General features: G+C 36.3%; 1 non-coding gene and 46 pseudogenes across 1 annotated transcript; all 47 read right to left on the bottom strand.

Annotated features, from left to right (window-relative positions):
- Nucleotides 1-87: 87 nt before the first annotated feature.
- LOC148432258 (5S ribosomal RNA) lies at nt 88-206 on the bottom strand (annotated as a pseudogene).
- A 572-nt stretch (nt 207-778) lies between these two features.
- LOC148432257 (5S ribosomal RNA) lies at nt 779-897 on the bottom strand (annotated as a pseudogene).
- Nucleotides 898-1,012: 115 nt separating this feature from the next.
- On the bottom strand, nt 1,013-1,131 carry LOC148432256 (5S ribosomal RNA; annotated as a pseudogene).
- Nucleotides 1,132-1,246: 115 nt separating this feature from the next.
- LOC148432255 (5S ribosomal RNA) lies at nt 1,247-1,365 on the bottom strand (annotated as a pseudogene).
- Nucleotides 1,366-1,952: 587 nt separating this feature from the next.
- Nucleotides 1,953-2,071, bottom strand: LOC148432254 (5S ribosomal RNA; annotated as a pseudogene).
- Nucleotides 2,072-2,656: 585 nt separating this feature from the next.
- On the bottom strand, nt 2,657-2,775 carry LOC148432253 (5S ribosomal RNA; annotated as a pseudogene).
- A 1,521-nt stretch (nt 2,776-4,296) lies between these two features.
- LOC148432252 (5S ribosomal RNA) lies at nt 4,297-4,415 on the bottom strand (annotated as a pseudogene).
- A 1,054-nt stretch (nt 4,416-5,469) lies between these two features.
- On the bottom strand, nt 5,470-5,588 carry LOC148432251 (5S ribosomal RNA; annotated as a pseudogene).
- An 8,779-nt stretch (nt 5,589-14,367) lies between these two features.
- On the bottom strand, nt 14,368-14,486 carry LOC148432250 (5S ribosomal RNA; annotated as a pseudogene).
- Nucleotides 14,487-15,069: 583 nt separating this feature from the next.
- LOC148432249 (5S ribosomal RNA) lies at nt 15,070-15,188 on the bottom strand (annotated as a pseudogene).
- A 348-nt stretch (nt 15,189-15,536) lies between these two features.
- On the bottom strand, nt 15,537-15,655 carry LOC148432248 (5S ribosomal RNA; annotated as a pseudogene).
- Nucleotides 15,656-16,683: 1,028 nt separating this feature from the next.
- LOC148432247 (5S ribosomal RNA) lies at nt 16,684-16,802 on the bottom strand (annotated as a pseudogene).
- Nucleotides 16,803-17,151: 349 nt separating this feature from the next.
- LOC148432246 (5S ribosomal RNA) lies at nt 17,152-17,270 on the bottom strand (annotated as a pseudogene).
- A 116-nt stretch (nt 17,271-17,386) lies between these two features.
- LOC148432245 (5S ribosomal RNA) lies at nt 17,387-17,505 on the bottom strand. The gene has a single exon (XR_015876981.1). It is a non-coding gene; the product is annotated as a 5S ribosomal RNA (ribosomal RNA).
- A 116-nt stretch (nt 17,506-17,621) lies between these two features.
- LOC148432244 (5S ribosomal RNA) lies at nt 17,622-17,740 on the bottom strand (annotated as a pseudogene).
- A 349-nt stretch (nt 17,741-18,089) lies between these two features.
- LOC148432243 (5S ribosomal RNA) lies at nt 18,090-18,208 on the bottom strand (annotated as a pseudogene).
- Nucleotides 18,209-18,323: 115 nt separating this feature from the next.
- Nucleotides 18,324-18,442, bottom strand: LOC148432242 (5S ribosomal RNA; annotated as a pseudogene).
- A 116-nt stretch (nt 18,443-18,558) lies between these two features.
- Nucleotides 18,559-18,677, bottom strand: LOC148432241 (5S ribosomal RNA; annotated as a pseudogene).
- Nucleotides 18,678-18,793: 116 nt separating this feature from the next.
- Nucleotides 18,794-18,912, bottom strand: LOC148432240 (5S ribosomal RNA; annotated as a pseudogene).
- A 109-nt stretch (nt 18,913-19,021) lies between these two features.
- LOC148432239 (5S ribosomal RNA) lies at nt 19,022-19,139 on the bottom strand (annotated as a pseudogene).
- A 116-nt stretch (nt 19,140-19,255) lies between these two features.
- Nucleotides 19,256-19,374, bottom strand: LOC148432238 (5S ribosomal RNA; annotated as a pseudogene).
- Nucleotides 19,375-19,496: 122 nt separating this feature from the next.
- On the bottom strand, nt 19,497-19,615 carry LOC148432237 (5S ribosomal RNA; annotated as a pseudogene).
- A 115-nt stretch (nt 19,616-19,730) lies between these two features.
- On the bottom strand, nt 19,731-19,849 carry LOC148432236 (5S ribosomal RNA; annotated as a pseudogene).
- A 116-nt stretch (nt 19,850-19,965) lies between these two features.
- Nucleotides 19,966-20,084, bottom strand: LOC148432235 (5S ribosomal RNA; annotated as a pseudogene).
- A 115-nt stretch (nt 20,085-20,199) lies between these two features.
- On the bottom strand, nt 20,200-20,318 carry LOC148432234 (5S ribosomal RNA; annotated as a pseudogene).
- Nucleotides 20,319-20,434: 116 nt separating this feature from the next.
- Nucleotides 20,435-20,553, bottom strand: LOC148432233 (5S ribosomal RNA; annotated as a pseudogene).
- A 116-nt stretch (nt 20,554-20,669) lies between these two features.
- On the bottom strand, nt 20,670-20,788 carry LOC148432232 (5S ribosomal RNA; annotated as a pseudogene).
- Nucleotides 20,789-21,139: 351 nt separating this feature from the next.
- On the bottom strand, nt 21,140-21,258 carry LOC148432231 (5S ribosomal RNA; annotated as a pseudogene).
- Nucleotides 21,259-21,374: 116 nt separating this feature from the next.
- LOC148432230 (5S ribosomal RNA) lies at nt 21,375-21,493 on the bottom strand (annotated as a pseudogene).
- Nucleotides 21,494-21,608: 115 nt separating this feature from the next.
- Nucleotides 21,609-21,727, bottom strand: LOC148432229 (5S ribosomal RNA; annotated as a pseudogene).
- Nucleotides 21,728-21,844: 117 nt separating this feature from the next.
- On the bottom strand, nt 21,845-21,963 carry LOC148432228 (5S ribosomal RNA; annotated as a pseudogene).
- A 116-nt stretch (nt 21,964-22,079) lies between these two features.
- On the bottom strand, nt 22,080-22,198 carry LOC148432227 (5S ribosomal RNA; annotated as a pseudogene).
- Nucleotides 22,199-22,320: 122 nt separating this feature from the next.
- LOC148432226 (5S ribosomal RNA) lies at nt 22,321-22,439 on the bottom strand (annotated as a pseudogene).
- Nucleotides 22,440-22,555: 116 nt separating this feature from the next.
- LOC148432225 (5S ribosomal RNA) lies at nt 22,556-22,674 on the bottom strand (annotated as a pseudogene).
- Nucleotides 22,675-22,789: 115 nt separating this feature from the next.
- LOC148432224 (5S ribosomal RNA) lies at nt 22,790-22,908 on the bottom strand (annotated as a pseudogene).
- Nucleotides 22,909-23,024: 116 nt separating this feature from the next.
- On the bottom strand, nt 23,025-23,143 carry LOC148432223 (5S ribosomal RNA; annotated as a pseudogene).
- A 115-nt stretch (nt 23,144-23,258) lies between these two features.
- Nucleotides 23,259-23,377, bottom strand: LOC148432222 (5S ribosomal RNA; annotated as a pseudogene).
- Nucleotides 23,378-23,493: 116 nt separating this feature from the next.
- LOC148432221 (5S ribosomal RNA) lies at nt 23,494-23,612 on the bottom strand (annotated as a pseudogene).
- A 116-nt stretch (nt 23,613-23,728) lies between these two features.
- On the bottom strand, nt 23,729-23,847 carry LOC148432220 (5S ribosomal RNA; annotated as a pseudogene).
- A 115-nt stretch (nt 23,848-23,962) lies between these two features.
- On the bottom strand, nt 23,963-24,081 carry LOC148432219 (5S ribosomal RNA; annotated as a pseudogene).
- A 583-nt stretch (nt 24,082-24,664) lies between these two features.
- On the bottom strand, nt 24,665-24,783 carry LOC148432218 (5S ribosomal RNA; annotated as a pseudogene).
- A 115-nt stretch (nt 24,784-24,898) lies between these two features.
- Nucleotides 24,899-25,017, bottom strand: LOC148432217 (5S ribosomal RNA; annotated as a pseudogene).
- A 116-nt stretch (nt 25,018-25,133) lies between these two features.
- LOC148432216 (5S ribosomal RNA) lies at nt 25,134-25,252 on the bottom strand (annotated as a pseudogene).
- Nucleotides 25,253-25,367: 115 nt separating this feature from the next.
- LOC148432215 (5S ribosomal RNA) lies at nt 25,368-25,486 on the bottom strand (annotated as a pseudogene).
- Nucleotides 25,487-25,602: 116 nt separating this feature from the next.
- On the bottom strand, nt 25,603-25,721 carry LOC148432214 (5S ribosomal RNA; annotated as a pseudogene).
- A 584-nt stretch (nt 25,722-26,305) lies between these two features.
- LOC148432213 (5S ribosomal RNA) lies at nt 26,306-26,424 on the bottom strand (annotated as a pseudogene).
- A 116-nt stretch (nt 26,425-26,540) lies between these two features.
- On the bottom strand, nt 26,541-26,659 carry LOC148432212 (5S ribosomal RNA; annotated as a pseudogene).
- Between the last annotated feature and the right edge of the window lie 68 nt (nt 26,660-26,727).

Raw genomic sequence — 26,727 nt, 5'->3', positions numbered from 1 at the left:
TAACTTCCTAACCCAAGTAAATTCATTGATACGTTGATAAAATTAATGTAAAATGTAATACAAAAGAATGTTATCGCAGTATAAAAGTACATACAGCACCTGGTATGCCCAGGTGTTCTCTCATCCAAGTACTAACCAGGCCGAACACTGCATAGTTTCCAAGATCAGAAGAGATTGGGCATGTCCAGTGTGGTGTGGCTGTAGGTGTTAAAAAAAATTAACTTTAGAACTCTTTTACTTCTTAACTCACGTAAATTCATTGATATGTTGATAAGAATAATGTATAATGTAATAGAAAAGAATGTAATGGCAGTGCAAAATTACCTAAAGCACCTGGTATTCACAGGTTGTCTCCCATCCAAGTTCTAAGCAGGCCCAACACTGCATAGCTTCCAAGATCAGGAATTTCCAGTATGGTATGGCTGCAGGTGTTCAAACACCTTAACTTTAGACCTCTTTTATTTCTTAACTCAAGAAAATTCATTGATAAGTTGATAAAATTAATGTAAAATGTAATAGAAAAGAATATTATGGCAGTATAAAATTTCCGACAGCACCTGGTATTCCCAGGTGGTCTCCCATCCAAGTAAAAACCAGGCCCAACACTGCATAGTTTCCAAGATCAAACGGATTTGAACATGTCCAGAGTTGTATGGCTTCAAATGTTCAAAAACTTAACTTTAGACATCTATTACTTCTTAACCCAAATAAATGAATTGATAAGTTGATAAAGTTAATGTAAAATGTAATACAAAAGAATGTTATGGCAGGATAAAAGTACATACAGCTCCTGGTATGCCAAGGTGGTCTCTCATCCATGTACTAACCAGGCCCAACACTGCATAGTTTCCAAGATCAGATGAGATTGGGCATGTCCAGTGTGGTGTGGCTACATGTGTTGAAAAATATTTACTTTAGACCTCTTTTACTTCCTATCTCAAGTAATTTCATTGATAAGTTGATAAAATTAATGTAAATTGTAATAGAAAAGAATGTTATGGCAGTGTAAAATTACCTACAGCACCTCGTTTTCCCAGGTGGTCTCCCATCTACGTACTAACTAGGCCCAACACTGCATAGCTTCCAAGATCAGACTAGATTGGGCATGTGCACTGTGGTTTGGCAGTAGGTGTTCAAAAATCTTAACTTTAGACCTCTTTTACTTCTTAACTCAAGTAAATTCATTGATAAGTTGACAAAAATAATGTAACATGTAATAGAAAAGCATGTTATGGGAAGATACAATTACCTACAGCATCTGGTATTCCCAGGTGGTCTCGCATCCAATTACTAACCAGGCCCAACAGTGCATAGCTTCCAATATCAGATGAGATTGGGCATGTCCAATGTGGTATGGCTGTAGTTGTTCAAAAACTTTAACTATAGACCTCTTTTTTTTCTTCTTAACCCAAGTAAATTCATTGATAAGTTGAAAATAATTAATGTAAAATGTAAGAGAACAAAATGTTATAGCAGTGCAAAATTACCTACAGCACCTGGTATTCCCAGGTGGTCTATTATCAACGTAATAACCAAGCACAACACAGCATAGATTCCAAGTTAAGAAGAGATTGGGCATGTCCAGTGTGGTGTGGCTGAAGGTTTTCAAAAACATTAACTTTGGACCTCTTTTACTTCTTAAACCAAGTAAATTCATTGATAAGTTGATAAAATTAAAGTAAATTGTAAGAGAAAAGAATGTTATGGCAGTGTAAAATTACCTACAGCACTCGGTATTCCCAGGTGGTCTTCCATCCAAGTACTAACCAGGCCCAACACTGCCTAGCATCCAAGATTAGATGAGATTGGGCATGTCCAGTGTGGCGCGGCTACATGTGTTGAAAAATATTAACTTTAGACCTCTTTTACTTCTTAACTCAAGTAATTTCATTGATAAGTTGATAAAATTAATGTAAATTGTGAAAGAAAAGAATGTTATGTCAGTGTTAAATTACCTACAGCACCTGGTTTTCCCAGGTGGTCTCCCATCTAAGTACTAACCAGGCCCAACAATGCATAGCTTCCAAGATCAGACTAGATTGGGTATGTCCACTGTGGTTTGGCAGTAGGTGTTCAAAAATCTTAACTTTAGACCTCTTTTACTTGTTAACTCAAGTAAATTCAATGATAATTTGACAAAAATAATGTAACATGTAATAGAAAAGCATGTTATGGGAGGATAAAATTACCTACAGCATCTGGTATTCCAAGGTGGTCTCGCATCCAAGTACTAACCTGGCCCAATAGTGCATAGCTTCCAATATCAGATGAGATTGGGCATGTCCAATGTGGTGTGGCTGTAGGTGTTCAAAAACCTTAACTTTAGACCTCTTATTTTTCTTCTTAATCCAAGTAAATTCATTGATAAGTTGATAATATTGATGTAAAATGTAAGAGAAAAAAATGTTATAGCAGTGCAAAATTACCTACAGCGCCTGGTATTCCCTGGTGGTCTATTACCAACGTAATAACCAAGCCCAACACTGCATAGATTCCAAGTTAAGAAGAGATTGGGCATGTCCAGTGTGGTGTGGCTGTAGGTGTTCAAAAACATTAACTTTAGACCTCTTTTACTTCTTAAACCAAGTAAATTAATTGATAAGTTGATAAAATTAATGTAAATTGTAAGGGAAAAGAATGTTAGGCAGTGTAAAATTACCTACAGTACCCGCGATTCCCAGGTGGTCTTCCATCCAAGTACTAGCCAGGCCCAACACTGCCTAGTTTCCAAGATTAGACGAGATTGGGCATGTCCAGTGTGGTTTGGCTGTAGGTGCTCAAAAACATTAACTTTAGACCTCTTTTACTTCTTAACTAAAGTAAATACATTGATAAGTTGATAAAATTAATGAAAAATGTAATAGAAAAGAATGTTGTGGTAGTATAAAAATACCTACAGCGCCTGGTTTTCCCAGGTGGGGTCCCATCCAAATACTAACCAGGCCCAACACTGCATAGCTTCCAAGATGAGACCAGATTGGGCATGTCCACTGTGGTTTGGCAGTAGGTTCTCAAAAACCTTAACTTTAGACCTCTTTTACTTCCTAACTCAAGTAAATTCATTGATAAGTTGATAAAATTAATGTAAAATGTAATAGAAAAGCATGTTATGGGAGTATAAAATTATCTATAGCACCTTGTATTCGCAGGTGGTCTTGCATCCAAGTACTAACCAGGTCCAACACTGCATAGCTTCCAATATCAGATGAGATTGGACATGTCAAATGTTGTGTGGCTGTAAGTTGTTCAAAAACATTAACTTTAGACCTCTTTTACTACTTAACTCAAGTAAATTCATTGATAAGTTGATAAAATTAAATGTAAAATGTAATAGAAAAGAATGCTGTGGCACTATAAAATTACCTACTGCTCCTGATATTCCAAGGTGGACTCCCATCCAAGTACTAACCAGTCCCAACACAGCATAGCATCCAAGATCAGAAGAGATAGGGCATGTCCAGTGTGGTGTGGCTGTAAGTGTTCAAAAGCTTTAACTTTAGACCTCTTTAATTCTTAACTCATGTAAATTCATTGATAAGTTTATAAAAGTAATGTAAAATGTACCAGAAAAGAATGTTTTTGGCAGTATAAAATTACCTACAGCACTTGGTATTCCCAGGGGGTCTCCCATCCAAGTACTAACCAATCCTAACACCGCATTGCATTGAAGATCAGAGGAGAGTGGGCATGTCCAGTTTGGTGTGGCTGTAGCTGTTCAAAAACATTAAATTTAAACCTCTTTTACTTATTAACTCAAGTAAATTTATTGATAAGTTGATAAAATTAATGTAAACTGTAATAGAAAAGAATGTTATGGCAGTATAAAATTACCTACAGCACCTTGTATTCAAAGGTGGTCTCCCATCCAAGTACTAAGCGGACCCAACACTGCATAGCTTCAAAGCTAACATGGGATTGGGCATGTCCACTGTGGTATGGCTGCAGGTGTTCAAACATATTAACTTTAGACATCTATTACTTCTTAACCCCAATAAATTCAATGAAATGTTGATAAAATGAATATAAAATGTAATAGAAAAGAATGTTATGGCAGTGTAAAAATAACTACAGCACGCGATATAACCAGGTGGTCTCCTATCAAAGTACTAACCAGACCCAACATTGCATAGCTTCCAATATCAGACGAGATTGGGCATGTCCAGTGTGGTGTGGCTGTAAGTGTTCAAAAACATTAACTTTAGAAATCTTTAACTTCTAATCCAAAGTAAATTCATTGATAAGTTGATAAAATGAATATAAAATGTAATAGAAAAAAACATTATGGGAGTATGAAATTAGCTACAGCACCCGGTATTCCCACGTGGTCTCTCATCCAAGTACAAACCAGGCCAAACACTGCATAGCTTCCAATATCAGAAGGGATTGGGCATGTCCAGTGTTGTATGGCTGCAAGTGTTCAAACACCTTAACTTTAGACAACTTGTACTTCTTAACCCAAATAAATTCATACATTAGTTGATAAAATGAATATAAAATGTAATAGAAAAGAATGTTAAGGCAGAATAAAATTACCTAGAGCACCTGGTTTTGACAGCTGGTTTCCCATCCAAGTACTTACTAAGCCCAACACTGCATAGCTCCCAAGATCAGATGATATTGGGCATGTCCAGTGTGGTGCTGCAGTATGTGTTCAAAAACATTACCTTTAGACCTCTTTTACTTCTTAACTCATGTAAATTCATTGATAAGTTGATAAAATTAAATGTAAAATGTAATACAAAAGAATGTTATGGCAGTATAAAAATATCAACAGCACCTGGTATTCCCAAGTGATCTCCCATCCAAGTACTAACCAGGCCCAACACTGCATTGCTTCCAATATCAGATGATGTTGGGCATGTCCAGTGTTGTTTTGCTGTAGGTGTTCAAAAACCTTAACTTTAGACTTCTTTTACTACTTAACTCACATAAATTCATTGATAAGTTGATAAGAATAACGTAAAATGTAATAGAAAAGAATGTAATGGCAGTGTAAAATTACATACTGCACCTGGTATTCCCAAGTGGTCTCCCATCCAAGTACTAACCAGGCCCAACACTGGCTAGCTTCCAAGATTAGATGAGATTGGGCATGCCCAGTCTGGGGTGGATTGATGTGTTCAAAAATATTAACTTTAGACCACTTTTACATTTTAATTCAAGTAAATTCATTGATAAGTTGATAAAAATAATGTAAAATGTAATTGAAAAGAATGTAATGGCAGTGTAAAATTACCTACAGCACCTAATATTCCCAGGATGTCTCCTATCAAAGTACTAACCAGGCCGAACACTGCATAGCTTCCAAGATAAGATGATGTTGGGCATGTCCAGTGTGTTGTGGCTGTAGGTGTTCAAAAACATTAACTTTACTCTTATTTTACTTCTTAACTCAAGAAAAATTAATTGATAAGTTGATAAAATTAAATGTAAAATGTAATAGAAAAGAATGTCATGGCAGTATAAAATTACCTACAGCACCAGGTATTCCCATGTGGTCTCCCATCCAAGTACTAACCAGGCCCAACACTGCATAACTTTCAAGATCAGACTAGATTGGGTATGTCCAAAGTGGTGTGGTTGTAGGCATTCCAAAACATTAACTTTAGACCTCTTTTACTTCTTAACTCAAGTAAATTAATTGATAAGTTTATAATATTCATGTAAAATGTAATAGAAAATAATGCACTCGGAGGAAAAAATTACCTGCATCACCTGGTATTTCCAGGTGTTCTCTCATCCAAGCACTAAATAGGCCCAACACTGCATAGCTTCCAAGATCAGATGAGATTGGGCATGTCCAGTGTGGTGTGGCTGTAGGTGTTCAAAAACATTAACTAGAGACCTCTATTGCTTCTTAACTCAAGTAAATTCATTGATATGTTGATAAAATTAATGTAAAATGTCATAGAAAAGAATGTTATGGCAGTATAAAATTACCTACAATACCTGGTATTCCCACATGGTCTCCAATCCAAGTACTAACCAGGCCCAACATTGTATAGCTTCTAAGATCAGATAAGATTGGGCATGTCCAGTGTGGTGTGGCTGTATGTGTTAAAAAAACCTTTATTTTAGACTTCTTTTACTTCTTAACTCCAGTAAATTCATTGATACATTAATAAAACAAATGCAAAATGTCGTAGAAAAGTCTGTTATTGCATTTTAAAATTAGCTACAGCACCTGGTATTCCCAAGTGGTCTCTGATCCATTTACTAACCAGCACTAACACTGCATAGCTTCCAAAATCCAAAGAGATTGGGCGTGTCCAGAGCAGTTTGGCTGAAATTGTTTGAAAACCCTAATTTTAGACCTCATTTACTTCCCAACTCCAATAAATTTATTGATCAATTGATAAAAAAATTTGTAAAATGTCATAGAAAAGTCTGTTAAGTAAGTATAAAATTACCTACAGTACCTGGTATTCCCAGGTGGTCTCTGATAATGCGAGGTGTTTTGGATATTATTTTTAAACCTTACTTATTATAAGAAGAAATGGAATAATTCACACCAATACCAACTTTAAAATAAATGACAATGTTTTTCTTAAAAAGCAAATTAATTATACATGTATTATGGTATTATTGTCAAAGCAGACATACAATCCAAAAAAAACCATTAGTTCAGCAACAGTAACAAAATGATTATTTGCAATGCCTAGCATAGACTCCCAAGGTGACAGTCAGCCCATGTTTATACTTACACCCCAGCGCCCCGTGACTCTCTCGACCTACGATCTCTCCTGCTCAGCCCGACTGACCGACCCCTCCCCTTTTTGATCAATCTTTTATACTTTTTCCTCTCTGCTACTGACATATTCTAAAATGACGAATATTAATTAATTAATTCAATATTCTTGCGCACTAAACATTTCACTAATTATATATTTTAATCACAACAAAAACCTATAATCTCCTTTCTATGTTCTCAAAATACTGGTGACCGCATATAGGCCAAGGCTATCTTGATTAGCTCCCTCCTTGTTTAGCCAGATCTTAGACATACTGTCTCCTAGTCTGTTCATACTCAACTAACCCATTATTCTGTCTTGCTAGAGAAGAAATGGTTTTGATCAGTTCTAATTTATACCTATTTCTGTAATAACATTTATACCTTTAGATTATACAATATTAAACAATAATAACTGTTGCTTCAGACACACACCTGCCTACTTTAGAGAGAGGGTAAACCTCATCTCTAGGCCTGAGGCCATTCGACACATGTCGGTCCTCCGCAACTTACAACTAATATATATTCTGAATCATTTCTATGTACTCTTAATTGCAATGAAAATAATGAAAGACATAAGCATGCATATATTCGTGAATTGCTGAAGGAATATGTACTGTCACATATTCCGGCATTATCAGTTCCATCCTCATGAAATTTGAGGGGTCATAACTCCGAAAAAAGTTCATATCTCTGAAGAAAGTTCATATCTCTCATAGATTGCATCATCTGATTTCTTCTTAATGCACTGGAAAATCTTCTTGAAGCATCTCACTAATATATAGAAAATCAACAACATTATCATGACAAAAAATATTAATCTTCCCGATGCGTGCATAATGCCGCCAAACCAATTTTCAACTCATGCGAACTAGGTACTTGGGTTCGACCAGGTGAACCAACTGTCGGGAATCGTGCCATCATGTTTATTCAGCAAATTCATTTTTAACCTGAGTAATTTCATTTAACCTTTATTTTATGTCTTCTGCATCAGAAGAATTTGTAATGTATGTACAACACTTTAACTCTTATACTGTTTGTAATGTGACACAATATCCAAAGTTACAGCTGTAAGGTAGTGTGTGCTGCATTTTAATTCAGTGTTTATTTGCTTGAAACTCTCTTACCACAATGTCTGCGATATTGTTTATTAATTCCCTATGTACCAAATGTTGTTATGGTACCAAATCCTAAACCAACCTTATAACTTTGGGACAGTGTAAAAAGGTGCTTTTACTTTTCCATATACCATTTGTATTTCTATTTACCATTCTTACACAGTAATTATTTCATATGTTTCTTTTAGATTTTCTGTTGTGTTACCTTTGCATCAGATAGCAATGTTCTTATAAGACCCTTTTCAAAAGAATTCACCGGTAACCATCAATAAGCCTTATGCCCACACATATAATATAACCCCTGTGGTAGTGTCATGGTTTATTAGACAATGTGTTAGAAAAGCATTAAAAGGAACATTACAATGGGCACCCTTTTCATCCACGCTTTCTTCTTGCTTGTTCCATTCTGCAATATGATGACTGTATGTTTTATTGTACCCCAACATTCCTTCTGTCATTACACAGTTTATTAATGCAGTCACATATAATAATTTTTTATTAGGTTTTGTGTATTTAATAATTTCTAAAAGATCCCCAAACAAGTTTGATTCAGTAAGATCCTCCTTGTAAGATTGTGTTACAAACACTGGTTCCCAAATAAATACCTTCAGCTCCTGTACCATTTTGTTAATAGACATGATGTTGTCCTGATTATACCTTGGATACCTTATTAATTTTAAATGTAGGGAACCTGTGACATTATAAGGTTCAAGTGTGAGAGTTCTACATCATGAGTGAAATGTTGTTTGATTTGAGTGCAATGAGATAGACATTAGCACAACATTCCCTGAATGTCATTGTGACTACATACCCAACAATCAACTTTATTGTTCTTTCTATAAGCTCATGATAAGTGTCCAGGGAAGAAGTGTCAGTTTGTATAGAGATGCTTTCTTTGCACCATTGTATACCCCTTTTCTGAATTAAACCACAGTATTTACATATACACCTAGGAATTGTGAGGCAACCCTTCACACCTTTGCCATACTGTAATGGCTCTTTTTTTCCCGATACTTCATCAGATGTATCTTGTATGTAGTACCAGTATGAGACCTTATTTACCTATAATGTATTTCTTTTTCAAACATTTTAATTATTTTTATATATGAGTTATTAAGAATTTTCCCTTGGCCTTTTGACCATCCTCTGATGCGTACCTATACCTGGGAGTATCAGTAGTAGAATGAGTGTGCATCTTTTATGACTCTTAATGTGACTAAAACCATATCCCTTATGATCATGAGTTTTAAAATAGGAGTGGAGTCTACCAATATGACCCCGGCAGTACCCCTAGGATACCACTCCACACCGTCCTCATCAGTCACCAGTCCTTCTCAGCTCCTATTTACTATAAAAAAATAAAAAATTTAAAAATGGAAAAAAAAATAACTTTCCCAATCAATGGATTCACAGAGACTTGATCACCAATAGCCATCTTTCCTTTTTTTGTTCACAACCCGCAGAACACTACTAATAATGTCCCCAATTCTGTGAACCTTATCTTGGCCTGAACTGTGACTTTGATCAGGCCCATCATCAAATAAGTTCGTTAAATTTAAATCACAGTCAATATCTTTATCTGCATCTTCTTTGGCTTTAACTGACCTCACCGCCAGGTCGGCAACCTTCTTGCAGTGAGATTTTGTGAATCCAATTGTCCTTTTCAGCCACATCGAGGTTGTTAGCAGAACCTGGAAGGGCCTTGCCATCGATCTATGAAACAACCAGAACATAAGAAATTTCTCACCATTACATAGTCTCCAGACTGGACTCCATGACAAGGTTCTTCTGGGAGTCTCTTCATAAGCTTTCCTTGCTTTTCTTCAGATGCTGTGAGAATTGTATAACATAGTCCGTAGTTAAATCATATAACAGTGACAAGTCTGTTGCTGGACTTACAATAAGGATAGGCAGTTTTAAAAAAAAATGAAAAAAATAGCTCATAAGGCACAGATTAAGTGATTGCTTTGGAGTGGTGTGGATGCTATACAAAACTAGAGGTAAAAGCCCCCAGTCAACTCATGGTAGTCTCCATACCCACCTTATCTAACTTGTACTCAATGTTAGCGTTTACACATTCAATTTTTTTTTTTTAATAAACCCATATATTGATATATTGCTTGTAATACCTTCCCTGTAAAAAGTGTACCTCTGTCACCTTTAACAACACATGGGATACTATATTATATCTGGAAACATAAATAACTGCACGATTTCTTTGCTGTGAATGATGCTGCACATGATGTAGGATTTCTGTGACAACATCTGGAAACTGTGAAGTCCTCACAAACAATAAATGGTTAGATAAATATAAGGTATCCAGGACACACTGAACCTGCTAATGATAGTGAGATTAGTTGCAGGAAGGACATGAATATCAGTAATAATCATCAATTGTATCAGCTGAATCAGATCTAAGTTCACTTCTGGGGAATAGTCATAAACAAATTCTTGATTAGAATAAACAGGCATAACTATAGCAGTAAGCTTAGACATTTTAGTTAGCTTCAGAGACAATAGTCTGTGAGGTACAAATCTTGGAATGATTATTAATTAAAATAAGCAAGCATAGAGAAAGCAATAATCTTAAGCGTTACATCAACATTGTCATCACCAGAGACAGGAGCCTCTGGGGTTCAAATCTTGAAAAAAAATAAAAAAACAGCATTGTCATCACCAGAGACAGGAGTGTCTGGGGTTCAAATCTTGGAAAAACAAAAAACAAAATAAAAAACAAAAAAAGGGGGGTCAGCTGGGCCAACTGTGAGAGCCGGGGGCACTGCCGGTGCTGTTGGCTGACTGCCACCTTGTTCCACTTCCCGGTGCCATATTGCCAGACATTGTAAATACTTAACCCTATTCTTCACCAACTTAGTCAAAATAATTGTTGCTTTCAAAGCTTCCAGAACAGATTGGTTAAATGTGCCAGCCATGGGGAAATGACCAGAGGTCCATTCAGTCATCCCACTCCACCCTGCAACAAACCTCACACTCTCATCTCCGTACTTGTCTTTCATAACTGCATACATACTGGTCATTCCTAATCACATATATATATATTTTTTTAAAATGACTACCCTCTTAACTCTTGGAAACTCACTCGATGCCATATTAAAAAAATGTCTCTCGCTCTGCTACAAAAATAAAACTGCATTTTTTTTTTCAAACAGCCAATCTCTATGACCCTGAAATGGGAACACTCTTCCAGATCCTCAAATAAGCTTTTACACTTGCAATGAGAAACTTAATTCTTTCTTAAGTACAAGTTTTGTTAGTGGGATACCTTTACAATTTCATGGTAAACTACCCTGGAAACAAATTTCCGTTTCTCCAAACCAATTTCTTCTCACCTTCATTCAAACAACCATTACCATCCAGGTGCATCATGCGCCATTCTCCCCATACCCATATCAAGCTACAATCTACCTCTTCACCCTCAAATCACTTACTCTTACCCTCTTATAACTTACTAGAACCAACTCCAATCCCATACATGTACGAGACAATGTTGCCTTTTAAAAATCAAATGAGACTAACTGTTTCTTTCACTTTAAAATTGTGACACGTCTGTCAAAATGAAAACCCAAAAAACTCTACCCTCGTGTTACCTGTCTTTCGTTATCAGGTCAACACCTGTCATGTACAATCTGACCTTGTTAACAGATTTGTACCTCAGTTACCTGGTGCCTCCCCTGTCCTCGTTATCAGGGTTCCGTGCACCTGTTACACTTGTGACTATACGTATACCTTGTGCACCTGCCCTTGTTATCAGATTTAGCACTTTTACATCAATATTATCTTGTTCTTAAATATCTGCAGATCAATTTTACACTATCTAGCCACGAGGACTTCTCTTCTTTATTTATAATATTACCCCACAATTCACATAACCAGATTTATGCCTCTCTACTCCACTTCTATGCAAGGCATACTACAGGGGAAAATGGGAAAAGCTAGCTCACCAAATGCCTCTCGTCCTAACCCCCTGCTGACACTTAATTTTTATAACCACAAAACCAACCATCAAAAAAACTCAACAATACTGCCCCTAATTTCTGGGAAAAATGACTCAAATACAATTTAAAATTTCTGGAAACCAGAAAACAAACAACAATTCTAATGAACTGCTTCCATCGGAACCCAAGTCCAAAAACCATATCAAATGACAAATCACTCTCTAAAAACACTATTGGATCAAAATCCTCAAACCTCAATTTCAAAAAACAAAACAACATTGCATATGTCATAAAATATTAGGAAAAACTCATCTATGGTAATCAAATCCCTAAGTAACTCTAACTCAGCAACATATGCACAATTAAGACACATCAGGGTCCCTGTCAATGGGGCTGTCAATGAAAGAGAAAGACAGAAGAATGAGGAAAGGTAAAAGACAGTATGCGCAACCATTTTCTTTTTTTTAAGCAAAAAAAAATATTGTTCACTCACACAAGTTGCATACACTGCTGTCTACGTTTTTTTTTATAGTGTCTTTTTTTTTGGACACAAGACCCTAATCTAACCCCAACTCCAAGCGGAAGCCGTAAGCGATACTTGGGTGGGCTTCTTGCCAGACTCTGCCACCATGAAGGTCAGCCAATTACCCAAACATACGTCATTCAACCAATCATATGTCACTCTTTCATACAGAGCAGGGAAGGAAGAAAAAATGAAGAAGAAAAAAAACAAAAAAACTGTTTTGCGCAAAAATTTTTTTAATTTCTCAGAGAGAGCAGAAAAAGAAAATAGAAGGTATCAATAAAACTTCTTAACAAAACATCAATCTACCAATAATTTCAGAAATAGATATCTCAACTAACAAAAATGCCAAGAAAATTACTGAACTTGCAAATTTAAAAATCCTCTCTATTCTACACTCAACATATTTCAGTTCACGGGGAAGGAGAAAAAAAAAACCCTCAGCAAATACCATTTTCTTTCCCTATCTATTGGGCACACTGCCCAGACCAGAAAAGGAGGGGAAAAATCTCTCCTCCTAACACCATTTCTACAAAATACAAAACTTTCTTATACAAACTACACAATGGAGAAAAACCTTATTTTGAGAAACAAATCCTAGCAAAAGAAAACAAATCCAAAGCAATCAATACAGCGCAATTAACTTAACCATCATATCAATGACCGAAGGAGAGAGAAAAACAAAAACTGCACGTTTTAAAAATAAAAATTATCTAATAAGCAAAATAATTCACTGCCATGCACTCTCTCTCAATCACCGATACAGCGGGTGTTAACCTGTGTAATCTCGCTGGTGCCTCCATGATTGATAACGCGAGGTGTTTTGGATATTATTTTTAAACCTTACTTATTATAAGAAGAAATGGAATAATTCACACCAATACCAACTTTAAAATAAATGACAATGTTTTACTTAAAAAGCAAATTAATTATACATGTATTATGGTATTATTGTCAAAGCAGACTTACAATCCAAAAAACAAACATTAGTTCAGCAACAGTAACAAAATGATTATTTGCAATGCCTAGCATAGACTCCCAAGGTGACAGTTAGCCCATGTTTATACTTACAGCCCCGTGACTCTCTCGACCTACGATCTCTCCTGCTCAGCCCGACTGACCGACCCCTCCCCTTTTTGATCAATCTTTTATACTTTTTCCTCTCTGCTACTGACCGCATATAGGCCAAGGCTATCCTGATTAGCTCCCTCCTTGTTTAGCCAGATCTGAGACCTACTGTCTCCTAGTCTGTTCATACTCAACTAACCCATTATTCTGTCTTGCTAGAGAAGAAATGGTTTTGATCAGTTCTAATTTATACCTATTTCTGTAATAACATTTATACCTTTAGATTATACAATATTAAACAATAATAACTGTTGCTTCAGACACACACCTGCCTACTTTAGAGAGAGGGTAAACCTCATCTCTAGGCCTGAGGCCATTCGACACATGTCGGTCCTCCGCAACTTACAACTAATATATATTCTGAATCATTTCTATGTACTCTTAATTGCAATGAAAATAATGAAAGACATAATCGTGCATATATTCGTGAATTGCTGAAGGAATATGTACGGTCACATATTCCAGCGTTATCATTTCCCTTCCAAGTACTAACCAGAACCAACACTGCATGGCTTCCAACATCAGACAAGATTGGGGATCTCCAGTGTGGTGTGGCTGTAAGTGTTCAAAAACAATAACTTTAGACCTATTTTACTTCTTAACTCAAGTAAAATCATTGATAAGTTGATAAAATCAATATAAAATGTAAATGAAAATAATGTCATGGCAGTATAAAATTACCTATAGCACATGGTATTTCCAGGTGGTCTCCCATCCAAGCACTAACCAGGCCCAACACTGCATAGCTTCCAAGAGCAAACTAGATAGCGCATGTCCAGAGAGGTGTGGCTTTAGGCATTCAAAAACATAAACTTTAGACCTCTTTTACTGCTTAAATCATGTAAATTCATTGAAAAGTTGACAAAATTCATATAAAATGTAATAGAAAATTATTCCATGGGTGTAATTAATTGTCTACAGCACCTAGTATTTCCAGGTGTTCTCGCATCCAAGTACTAAACAGGCCCAACACTGCATAGCTTCCAAGATCAGACGAGATTGGGCATGTCCAGTATGGTGTGGCTGTAGGTGTTCAAAAACATTAACTTTAGATCTTTTTTACTTCATAACCCAAGTAAATTAATTGATAAGTTGATAAAATTAATGTAAAATATAATAGAAAATAATGTCATGGCAGTATAAAATTACCGATAGCACATGGTATTCCCAGGTGGTCTCCCATCCACACACTAACCAGGCCCAACACTGCATGGCTTCGAACATCAGACAACATTGGGCATGTCCAGTGTGGTGTGGCTGTAGGTGTTCAAAAACATCAACTTTAGACCTCTTTTACTTCTTAACTCAAGTAAATTCATTGATAAGTTGATAACATTATTATAAAATGTAATATAAAAGAAGGTTATGGGAGTATAAAATTACCTATAGCACATGGTATTCCGAGGTGGTCTCCCATCCAAACACTAACCAGGCCAAACACTGCATAACTTCCAAGATCAGACTAGATTGCATAAGTCCAGAGTGATGTGGCTGTAGGCATTCAAAAGCATTAACTTTAGACCACTTTTACTTCTTAGCTCAAGTAAATTCATTGATAAGTTGACAATATTCATGTAAAATGCAATAGAAAATAATGAACTCGGGGTATAAAATGACCTACATCACCTGGTATTTCCTGGTGTTCTCGCATCCAAGTACTAAACAGGCCCAACACTGCATAGCTTCCAAGATCAGATGAGATTGGGCATGTCCAGTATGGTGTGGCTGTAGGTGTTCAAAAACATTAACTTTAGATCTTTTTTACTTCTTAACCCAAGTAAATTAATTGATAAGTTGATAAAATTAATGTAAAATGTAATAGAAAAGAATGTTATGGCATTATAAAATTACCTACAGCACCTTATATTCCCAGGTGGTCTCCTATCCAATACTAACCAGGCCCAACACTGCATGGCTTCCAAAATGCAAAGAGATTGGGCATGTCCAGTGCAGTGTGGCAGAAATTGTTTGAAGACCTTAATTTTAGACCTCATTTACTTCTCAACTCCAATAAATTCATTGATCGATTGATAAAATAAATGCAAAATGTCAAAGAAAAGTCTGTTAAGGTAGTATAAAATTACCTACAGCACCTGGTATTTCCAGATGTTCTCGCATCCAAGTACTAAACAGCCCCAACACTGCATAGCTTCCAAGATCAGATAAGATTGGGCATGTCCAGTGTGGTGTGGCTGTAGGTGTTCAAAAAACTTAATTTTAGACTTCTTTTACTTCTTAACTCCAGTAAATTCATTGATACATTGAGAAAATAAATGTAACAAGTCATATAAAAGTCTTTTATTGCAGTTTAAAATTATCTACAGCACCTGGTATTCTCAGGTGGTCTCCCATCCAAGTACTAAACAGGCCCAACACTACCTACCTTCTAAGATCATACAAGATTGGGTATTGTGTGGCTGTAGGTGTTCAAAAACTTTAACTTTAGACTTCTTTTACTTCTTACCTCAAGAAAATTCGTTGAAAAGTTGATAAAATTAATGTAAAATATCACAGAAAAGAATGTTATGGCAGTATTAAATTACCTACTGCACCTGGTAGTCTCCCATCCAAGTACTAACGTGGAACAACGTTGCACAGCTTCCAAAGTCAAGATTGGGCATGTCCAGTGACATTTGGCTGTAGGTATACCAAAACATTAACACTAGACCTCTTTTACTTCTTAACTCAAGTAAATTCATTGATAAGTTGAAAAAATAAATGTAATATGTAATAGAAAAGAATGTTATGTCAGTATAAGATTACCTACAGCAGCTGGTATTTCCAGGTGGTCTCCCATCCAAGTACTAAACCTTCCCAACACTGCATAGATTCCAAGATTAGACACAATTGCACATGTCCAGTGTGGTGTTGCTGACAGTGTTATAAAACTTTAATTTTAGACCTCTTTTACTTTTTAACTCCAGTAAAATCATTGATACATTGATAAAATAAATGTAAAATGTCATAGGAAATTATGTTATTGCAGTTTAAAATAATCTACAGCACCTGATATTCCCAAGTGGTCTCTGATCCATGTACTAACCAGAACTAACACTGCATAGCTTCCAAAATCGAAAGAGATTCTGCATATCCAGTGCAGTGTGGCTGAAATTGTTTGAAAACCTTAATTTTGGACCTCATTTACTTCTCAACTCCAGTAAATTCATTGATAAGTTAATAAAGTAAATGTAAAATGTCATAGAAAAGTCTGTTATGGCAGTATAAAATTACCTACAGCAACTGGTATTCCAAGGTGGTCCCCCATCCAAGTACAAACCTAGCCCAACACTGCACAACTTCCAAGATCAGTTGAGATTGGGCATGTCCAGTGTGGTGTTGCTGTAGTTGTACAAAAACCTTAATTTTAGACCTAATTTACTTCTTAACTCCTGTAAATTTATTGGTACATTGATAAAATAAATGTAAACAGTCATATAAAAGTCTGTTATTCTATTTTAAAATTAGCTTCATCACCTGGTATTTCCAAGTGGTCTCTGATCCAAGTACTTTCCAGTACTAACACTTCACAGCATACAAAATCCAAAGAGATTGAGCATTTCCAGTGCAGTGTGGCTGATATTGTTTGAAAACCTTCATTTTAGACCTCAATTACTTCTCAACTCCAATAAATTCATTGATAAATTTATAAAATAAATGTAAAATGTCATAAAAAAGAAAATTATGGCAGTATAAAATTTCCTACAGCACCTGATATTCCCAGGGGGTCTCCAATCGAAGTACTAACCAGGTCCTACACTGCATAACTTCCAAGATCGTACGAGATTGGGCATGTCCAGTGTGGTTTGGCTGTAGGTGATCAAAAACATTAACTTTAGTCCTCTATTACTTCTTAACTCAAGTAAATTCATTGATAAGTTGAAAAAATTTAATGTAAAATGTTATAGAAAAGAATATTATAGCAGTATAAAATTACCTACAGCACCTGGTATTCCCAGGTGGTCTCCCATCAAAGTACTAACCTGGCCCAACACTGCATAGCTTCCAAGATCGTACGAGATTGGGCATGTCCAGTGTGGTTTGGCTGTAGGTGATCAAAAACATTAACTTTAGTCCTCTATTACTTCTTAACTCAAGTAAATTCATTGATAAGTTGAAAAAATTAAATGTAAAATGTAATAGAAAAGAATGTTATGGCAGTATAAAATAAACTACAGCATCTGGTATTCCCAGGTGGTCACCCATCCAAGTACTAACCAGGCCCAACACAGCACAGCTTCCAAGATCAGACAAGATTGGGCATGTCCATTGTGGTTTGGCTGTAGGTGCTCAAAACATTAACTTTAGACCTCTATTACTTCTTAACTCAATTAAATTCATTGATAAGTTGAAAAAATTAAATGTAAAATGTAATAGAAAAGAATGTTATGGCAGTATAAAATTACCTACAGCTCCTGGCATTCCCAGGTGGTCTCCCATCCAAGTACTAACCAGGACAAACACTGCATAGTTTCCAAGATAAGACAAGATTGGTCATGTCCAGTGTGGTTTGGCTGTAGATGCTCAAAAGCATTAACTTTAGACCTCTATTACTTCTTAACTCAAGTAAATTCATGGATAAGTTTAAAAATTAAATGTAAAATGTAATAGAAAAGAATGTTATGGCAGTATAAAATTACCTACAGATCCTGGTATTCCCAGGTGGTCTCCCTACCAAGTACTAACCAGGCCCAACACTGCATAGCTTCCAAGGTCAGATGAGATTGGGCATGTCCAGTGTGGTTTGGCTGTAGATGCTCAAAAGCATTAACTTTAGACATCTATTACTTATTAACTCAAGTAAATTCATTGATAAGTTTAAAAATTAAATGTAAAATCTAATAGAAAAGAATGTTATGGCAGTATAAAATTACCTACAGCTCCTGGTTTTCCCAGGTGGTCTACCATCCAAGTACTAACCAGGCCCAACACTGCATAGCTTCCAAGATCAGAAGCGATTGGGCATGTCCAGTGTGGTTTGGAAGTAGGTGCTCAAAAACAGTAACTTTAGACCTCTTTTACTTCTTAACTCAAGTAAATTCATTGATAAGTTGAAAAAATTAAATGTAAAATGTAATAGAAGAGACTGTTATGGCAGTATAAAATTACCTACAGCACCTGGTATTCCTAGGTCGTCTCCCATCCAAGTACTAACCAGGCCCAACACTGCATAGCTTCCAAGATCAGACGAGATTGGGCATGTCCAGTGTGGTTTGGCTGTAGTTGCTCAAAAACATTAACTTTAGACCTCTATTACTTCTTAACTCAAGTAAATTCATTGATAAGTTGAAAAAATTAAAAGTAAAATGTAATAGAAAAGAATGTTATGGCAGTATCAAATTACCTACAGCACCTGTTATTCCCAGGTGGTCTCCCATCCGAGTACTAACCAGGCCCAACACTGCATAGCTTCCAAGATCAGACAAGATAGGGCATGTCCAGTGTGGTTTGGCTGTAGGTGCCCAAAAACATTAACTTTAGACCTCTTTTACTTCTTAACTCATCATTGATAACTTGAAAAAATTAAATGTAAAATGTAATAGAAAAGAATGTTATGGCAGTATAAAATTACCTACAGCACCTGGTATTCCCAGGTGGTCTCCCATCCAAGTACTAACCAGGCCCAACACTGCATAGTTTCCAAGATAAGACGAGATTGGGCATGGCCAGTGTGGTTTGCTGTAGGTGCTCAAAAACATTAACTTTAGACCTCTTTTACTTCTTAACTCAAGTAAATTCATTGATAAGTTGAAAAAATGAAATGTAAAATGTAATAGAAAAGAATGTTATGGCAGTATAAAATTACCTACAGCACCTGGTATTCCCAGGTGGCCTCCCATCCAAGTACTAACCAGGCCCAACACTGCTAAGCTTCCAAGATCAGACAAGATTGGGCATGTCCAGTGTGGTTTGGCTGTAGGTGTTCAAAAACATTAACTTTAACTTTAGACCTCTATTACTTCTTAACTCAAGTAAATTCATTGAGAAGTTGAAAAAATTAAATGTAAAATGTAATAGAAAAGAATGTTATGGCAGTATAAAATTACCTACAGCACCTGGTATTCCCAGGTGGTCTCCCATGCAAGTACTAACCAGGCCCAACACTGCATAGTTTCCAAGATAAGACGAGATTGGGCATAGCCAGTGTGGTTTTGCTGTAGGTGCTCAAAACACTAACTTTAGACCTCTTTTACTTCTTAACTCAAGTAAATTCATTGAAAAGTTGAAAAAATTAAATGTAAAATGTAATAGAAAAGAATGTTATGGCAGTATATAATTACCTACAGCACCTGGTATTCCCAGGTGGTCTCCCATCCAAGTACTAACCAGGCCAAACACTGCATATTTTCCAAGATAAGACAAGATTGGGCATGGCCAGTGTGGTTTTGCTGTAGGTGCACAAAAACATTAACTTTTGACTTCTTTGACTGCTTAAGTCAAGTAAATTCAAAGATAAGTTGAAAAAATTAAATGTAAAATGTAATAGAAAAGAATGTTTTGGCTGTATAAAATTACCTACAGCATCTGGTATTCCCAGGTGGTCTCTCTACCAAGTACTAACCAGGCCCAACACTGCATAACTTCCAAGGTCAGATGAGATTTGGCATGTCCAGAGTGGTTTGGCTGTAGGTGCTCAAAAGCGTTAACTTTAGACATCTATTACTTCTTAACTCAAGTAAATCCATTGATAAGTTTAAAAATTAAATGTAAAATCTAATAGAAAAGAATGTTATGGCTGTATAAAATTACCTACAGCTCCTGGTATTCCCAGGTGGTCTCCCATTCAAGTACTAACCAGGACCAACACTCCATAGCTTCCAAGATAAGACAAAATTGGGCATGTCCAGTGTGGTTTGGCCGTAGGTGCTAAAAAACATTAACTTTAGACCTCTATTACTTCTTAACTCAAGTAAATTCATTGATAAGTTGAAAAAATTAAATGTAAGATGTAATAGAAAAGAATGTTATGGCAGTATCAAATTACCTACAGCACCTGGTATTCCCAGGTGGTCTCCCATCCAAGTACTAACCAGGCCCAACATTGCATAGTTTCCAAGATAAGACGAGATTGGGCATGGCCAGTGTGGTTTTGCTGTAGGTGCACAAAAACATTCTCTTTTGACCTATTTTACTTCTTAACTCAAGTAAATTCAATGATAAGTTGAAAAAATTAAATGTAAAATGTAATAGAAAAGAATGTTTTGGCTGTATAAAATTACATACAGCACCTGGTATTCCCAGGTGGTCTCCCTACCAAGTACTAACGAGGCCCAACACTGCATAGCATCCAAGATCAGATGAGATTGGGCATGTCCAGTGTGTCTTGGCTGTAAGTGCTCAAAAGCATTAACTTTAGACGTCTATTACTTCTTAACTCAAGTTAATTCATTGATAAGTTGAAAAAATTAAATGTAAAATGTAATAGAAAAGAATGTTATGGCAGTATAAAATTACCTACAGCTCCTGGCATTCCCAGGTGGTCTCCCATCCAAGTACTAACCATGCCAAACACTGCAAAGTTTCCAAGATAAGACAAGATTGGGCATGTCCAGTGTGGTTTGGCTGTAGGTGCTCAAAAACATTAACTTTATACCTCTTTTACTTCTTAACTCAAGTAAATTCATTGATAAGTTGAAAAAATTAAATGTAAAATGTAATAGAAAAGAATCTTATGGCAGTATAAAATTACCTACAGCACCTGGTATTCCCAGGTGGTCTCCAGTCCAAGTACTAACCAAGCCCAACACTGCATAGCTTCCAAAATCAGATGAGATTGGGCATGTCCAGTGTGGTTTGGCTTTAGGTGCTCAAAAGCATTAACTTTAGACCTCTATTACTTCTTAACTCAAGTAAATTCATTGATAAGTTGAAAAAATTAAATGTAAAATGTAATAGAAAAGAATGTTAAGGCAGTATAAAATTACCTACTGCACCTGGTATTCCCAGGTGGTCCCCCATCCAAGTACGAACCAGGCCCAACACTGCATAGTTTCCAAGACCAGACAAGTTTGGGCATGTCCAGTGTGGTTTGGCTGTAGGTGCTCAAAAACATTAACTTTAGACCTCTATTACTTCTTAACTCAAGTAAATTCATGAACATGTTTAAAAATTAAATGTAAAATGCAATAGAAAAGAATGTTATGGCAGTATAAAATTACCTAGAGATCCTGGTATTCCCAGGTGGTCTCTCATCCAAGTACTAACCAGGCCCAACACTGCATTGCTTCCAAGATCAGACGAGATTGGGCATGTCCAGTGTGGTTTGGCTGTAGATGCTCAAAAACTTTAACTTTAGGACCTCTTTTACTTCTTAACTCAAGAAAATTCATTGATAAGTTGAAAAAATGTTATGTAAAATGTAATAGAAAAGAATGTTATGGCTGTATAGAATTACCTACAGCACCTGGTATTCCCAGGTGGTCTCCCATCCAAGTACTAACCAGGCCCAACACTGCATAGTTTCCAAGATAAGATGAGATTGGGCATGGCCAGTGTGGTTTTGCTGTAGGTGCTCAAAAACATTAACTTTAGACCTCTATTACTTCTTAACTCAAGTAAATTCATTGAAAAGTTGAAAAAATTAAATGTAAAATGTAATAGAAAAGAATGTTATGGCAGTATAAAATTGCCTACAGCACCTGGTACTCCCAGGTGGCCTCCCATCTAAGTACTAACCAGGCCCAACACTGCATAGCTTCCAAGATCAGACAAGATTGGGCATGTCCAGTGTGGTTTGGCTGTCGGTGCTCAAAAACATTAACTTTAACTTTAGACCTCTATTACTTCTTAACTCAAGTAAATTCATTGATAAGTTGAAAAAATTAAATGTAAAATGTAATAGAAAAGAATGTAATGGCAGTATAAAATTACCTACAGCACCTGGTATTCCCAGGTGGTCTCCCATCCAAGTACTAACAAGGCCCAACACTGCATAGTTTCCAAGATAAGATGAGATTGGGCATGGCCAGTGTGGTTTTGCTGTAGGTGCTCAAAAACATTAACTTTAGACCTCTTTTACTTCTTTACTCAAGTAAATTCATTGATAAGTTGAAAAAATTAAATGTAAAATGTTATAGAAAAGAATGTTATGGCAGTATAAAATTACCTACAGCACCTGGTATTCCCAGGTGGTTTCCGTATCAAGTACTAACCAGGCCCAACACTGCATAGCTTTCAAGGTCAGATGAGATTGGGCATGTCCAGAGTGGTTTGGCTGTAGGTGCTCAAAAGCGTTAACTTTAGACATCTATTACTTCTTAACTCAAGTAAATTCATTGATAAGTTTAAAAGTTAAATGTAAAATCTAATAGAAAAGAATGTTATGGCAGTATAAAATTACCTACAGCTCCTGGTTTTCCCAGGTGGTCTCCTATCCAAGTACTAACCAGGCCCAACACTGCTTAGCTTCCAAGATCAGACGAGATTGGGCATGTCCAGTGTGGTTTGGCTGTAGGTGCTCAAAATCATTAACTTTAGACCTCTCTTACTTCTTAACTCAAGTAAATTCATTGATAAGTTGAAAAAATGTAATGTAAAATGTAATAGAAAAGACTGTTATGGCAGTATAAAATTACTTACAGCACCTGGTATTCCTAGGTGGTCTCCCGCCCAAGTACTAACCAGGCCCAACACTGCATAGCTTCCAAGATCAGACAAGATTGGGCATGTCCAGTGTGGTTTGGCTGTAGGTGCTCAAAATCATTAACTTTATACCTCTTTTACTTCTTAACTCAAGTAAATTCATTAATAAGTTGAAAAAATTAAAAGTAAAATGTAATAGAAAAGACTGTTATGGCAGTATAAATTACCTACAGCACCTGGTATTCCCAGGTGGTCTCCCATCCAATTACTAACCTGGGCCAACACTGCATAGCTTTCAAGAACTGTCGAGATTGGGCATGTCCAGTGTGGTTTGGCTGTAGGTGCTCAAAAACATTATCTTTAGACCTCTATTACTTCTTAACTCAAGTAAATTCATTGATAAGTTGAAAAAATTAAATGTAAAATGTAATAGAAAAGAATGTTATGGCAGCATAAAATTACCTACAGCTCCTGGAATGCCCAGGTGGTCTCCCATCCAAGTACTAACCAGGCCCAACACTGCATAGTTTCCAAGATAAGACGAGATTGGGCATGGCCAGTGTGGTTTTGCTGTAGGTGCACAAAAACATTAACTTTAGACCTCTTTTACTTCTTAACTCAAGTAAATTCATTGATAAGTTGAAAAAATGAAATGTAAAATGTAATAGAAAAGAATGTTTTGGCTGTATAAAATTACCTACAGCACCTGGTATTCCCAGGTGGTCTCCCATCCAAGTACTAACCAGGCCCAACACTGCATAGTTTCCAAGATAAGACAAGATTGGGCATGGCCAGTGTGGTTTTGCTGGAGGTGCACAAAAACATTAACTTTAGACCTCTTTTACTTCTTAACTCAAGTAAATTCAATGATAAGTTGATAAAATTAATGTAAAATGTATTAGAATAGAATGTTATGGCAGTATAAAATTACCTACAGCACCTGGAATTCCCAGGTGGTCTCTCATTCAAGTATTAATCAGGCCCAACACTGCATAGCTTCCAAGATCAGATAAGATTGGGCATGTCCAGTGTGGTGTGGCTGTAGGTGTTCAAAAACATTAACTTTAGACCTCTTTTACTCCTTAACTCAAGTAAATTCATTGATAAGTTGAAAAAATTAATGTAAAATGTAATTGAAAAGAATGTTATGGCACTCTAAAATTACCTACAGCACCTAGGATTCCCAGCTGGCCTCCCATCCAAGTACTAACAAAGATCAACACCGCATAGCTTCCAAGAACAGATGAGATTGGGCATTTATAGTGTGATGTTGCTGTAGGTGTTCAAAATCATTGTCTTTAGACCTCTTTTACTTCTTAACTCAAGTAAATTCATTGATAAGTTGATACAATTAATGTAAAATGTAATTGAAAAGAATGTTATGGCAGTATAAAATTACCTACAGCACCTGGTATTCCCATGTGGTCTCACATCCAAGTACTAACCAGTCCTAACACTGCATAGCTTCCAATATAAGACAAAATGCAGCACGTCCAGTGTAGTGTGGCTATACATGTTCAAATACCTTAACTTTAGCCCTCTTTTACGTCTTAACTCAAGTAAATTCATTGATAAGTTGATAAAATTAATGTAATATGTAATAGAAAAGAATGTTATGGCAGTATAAAATTACCTACAGCACCTGGTATTCCCTGGTGGTCTCCCATCCAAGTACTAAACAGGCCCAACAGTGCATAGCTTCCAAGATCAGACAAGATTGGGCATGTCCAGTGTGGTTTGGCTACAGGCCTTCAAAAATATTAACTTTAGACCTCTTATACTTCTTAACTCATGTAAATTCATTGATAATTTTAAAAATTAAATGTAAAATGTAATAGAAAAGAATGTTATGGCAGTATAAATTTACCTGCAGCACCTGGTATTCCCAGGTGGTCTCCCATCCAAGCACTAACCAGGCCCATCACTGCATAGCTTCCAAGATCAGACAAGATTGGGCATGTCCAGTGTGGATTGGCTGTAGGAGCTCAAAAATATTGACTTTAGACCTCTTTTACTTCTTAACTCAAGTAAATTCATTGATAAGTTGAAAAAATTAAATGTAACATGTAATAGAATAGACTGTTATGGCAGTATAAAATTACCTACAGCACCTGGTATTCCTAGGTGGTCTCCCATCAAAGTACTAACCAGGCCCAACACTGCATAGCTTCCAAGATCAGACGAGATTGGCCGTGTCCAGTGTGGCTTGGCTGTAGGTGCTCAAAAACATTAACTTTAGACCTTTATTACTTCTTAACTCAAGTAAATTCATTGATAATTTTAAAAATTAAATGTAAAATGTAATAGAAAAGAATGTTATGGCAGTATAAAATTACCTACAGCTCCCGGTATTCCCAGGTGGTCTCCCATCCAAGTACTAACCAGGCCCAACACTGCATAGTTTCCAAGATAAGACGAGATTGGGAATGGCCAGTGTGGTTTTGCTGTAGGTGCACAAAAACATTAACTTTAGACCTCTTTTACTTCTTAACTCAAGTACATTCAATGATAAGTTGAAAAAATTAAATGTAAAATGTAATAGAAAAGAATGTTTTGGCTGTATAAAATTACCTACAGCTCCTGGTAATCCCAGGTGGTCTCCCGTCCAAGTACTAACCAGGCCCAACACTGCAAAGCTTCCAAGATAAGACGAGATTGGGCATGTCCAGTGTGGTTTGGCTGTAGGTGCTCAAAAGCATTAACTTTAGACCTCTATTACTTCTTAACTCGAGTAAATTTATTGATAAGTTGAAAAAATTAAATGTAAAATGTAATAGAAAAGAATGTTATGGCAGTATAAACTTAAATACAGCACTTGGTATTCCCAGGTGGTCTCCCATCCAAGTTCTAACCAGGCCCAACACTCCACAGCTTCCAAGAACAGAGGAGATTGGGCACATCCAGTGTGGTTTGGCTGTTGGTTTTCAAAAACATTAACTTTAGACCTCTATTACTTCTTAACTCAAGTAAATTCATTGATAAGTTGATAAAATTAAATGTAAAATGTAATAGAAAAGAATGTTATGGCAGTATAAAATTACCAACAGCACCTGGTATTCCCAGGTGGTCTCCCATCCAATTTCTAACCAAGCCCAACACCGCATAGCTTCCAAGATCAGATGAGATTGGTCATGTCCAGTGTGGTGCAGCTGTAGCTGTTCAAAACATTAACTTTAGACCACTTTTACTTCTTAACACAAGTAAATTCATTGATAAGTTGATAAAATTAATGTAAAATGTAATAGAAAAAAATGTTATGGCACTATAAAATTACCTACAGCACCTGATATTCCCTTGTGGTCTCCCATCCAAGTACTAACAAGGCCCAACACAGCATAGCTTCCAATATCAGATGAGATTTGGCATGTCCAGTGTGGTTTGGCTGTAGGTGCTCAAAAACATTAACTTTAGACCTCTTTTACTTCTTAACTCAAGTAAATTCATTGAACAGTTAACAAAATTAAATGTAAAATGTTATAGAAAAGAATGTTATGTCAGTATAAAATTACCTACAGCACCGGGTATTTCCTAGTGGTTTCCCATCCAAGTACTAACCAGGCCCAACACTGAATAGCTTCCAAGATCAGATGAGACTGGGCATGTCCCGTGTGGTGTGGCAGTAGCTGCTCAAAAACATTAACTTTAGACCTCTTTTACTTCTTAACTCAAGTAAACTCATTGATAAGTTTACAA

This window comes from Taudactylus pleione, unplaced genomic scaffold (assembly GCF_031769625.1).
Source record: "Taudactylus pleione unplaced genomic scaffold, aTauple2 ptg002179l, whole genome shotgun sequence".
In the NCBI taxonomy this organism is placed as follows: Eukaryota; Metazoa; Chordata; class Amphibia; order Anura; family Myobatrachidae; genus Taudactylus; species Taudactylus pleione.
This window is presented reverse-complemented; position numbering and strand designations above follow the sequence as displayed.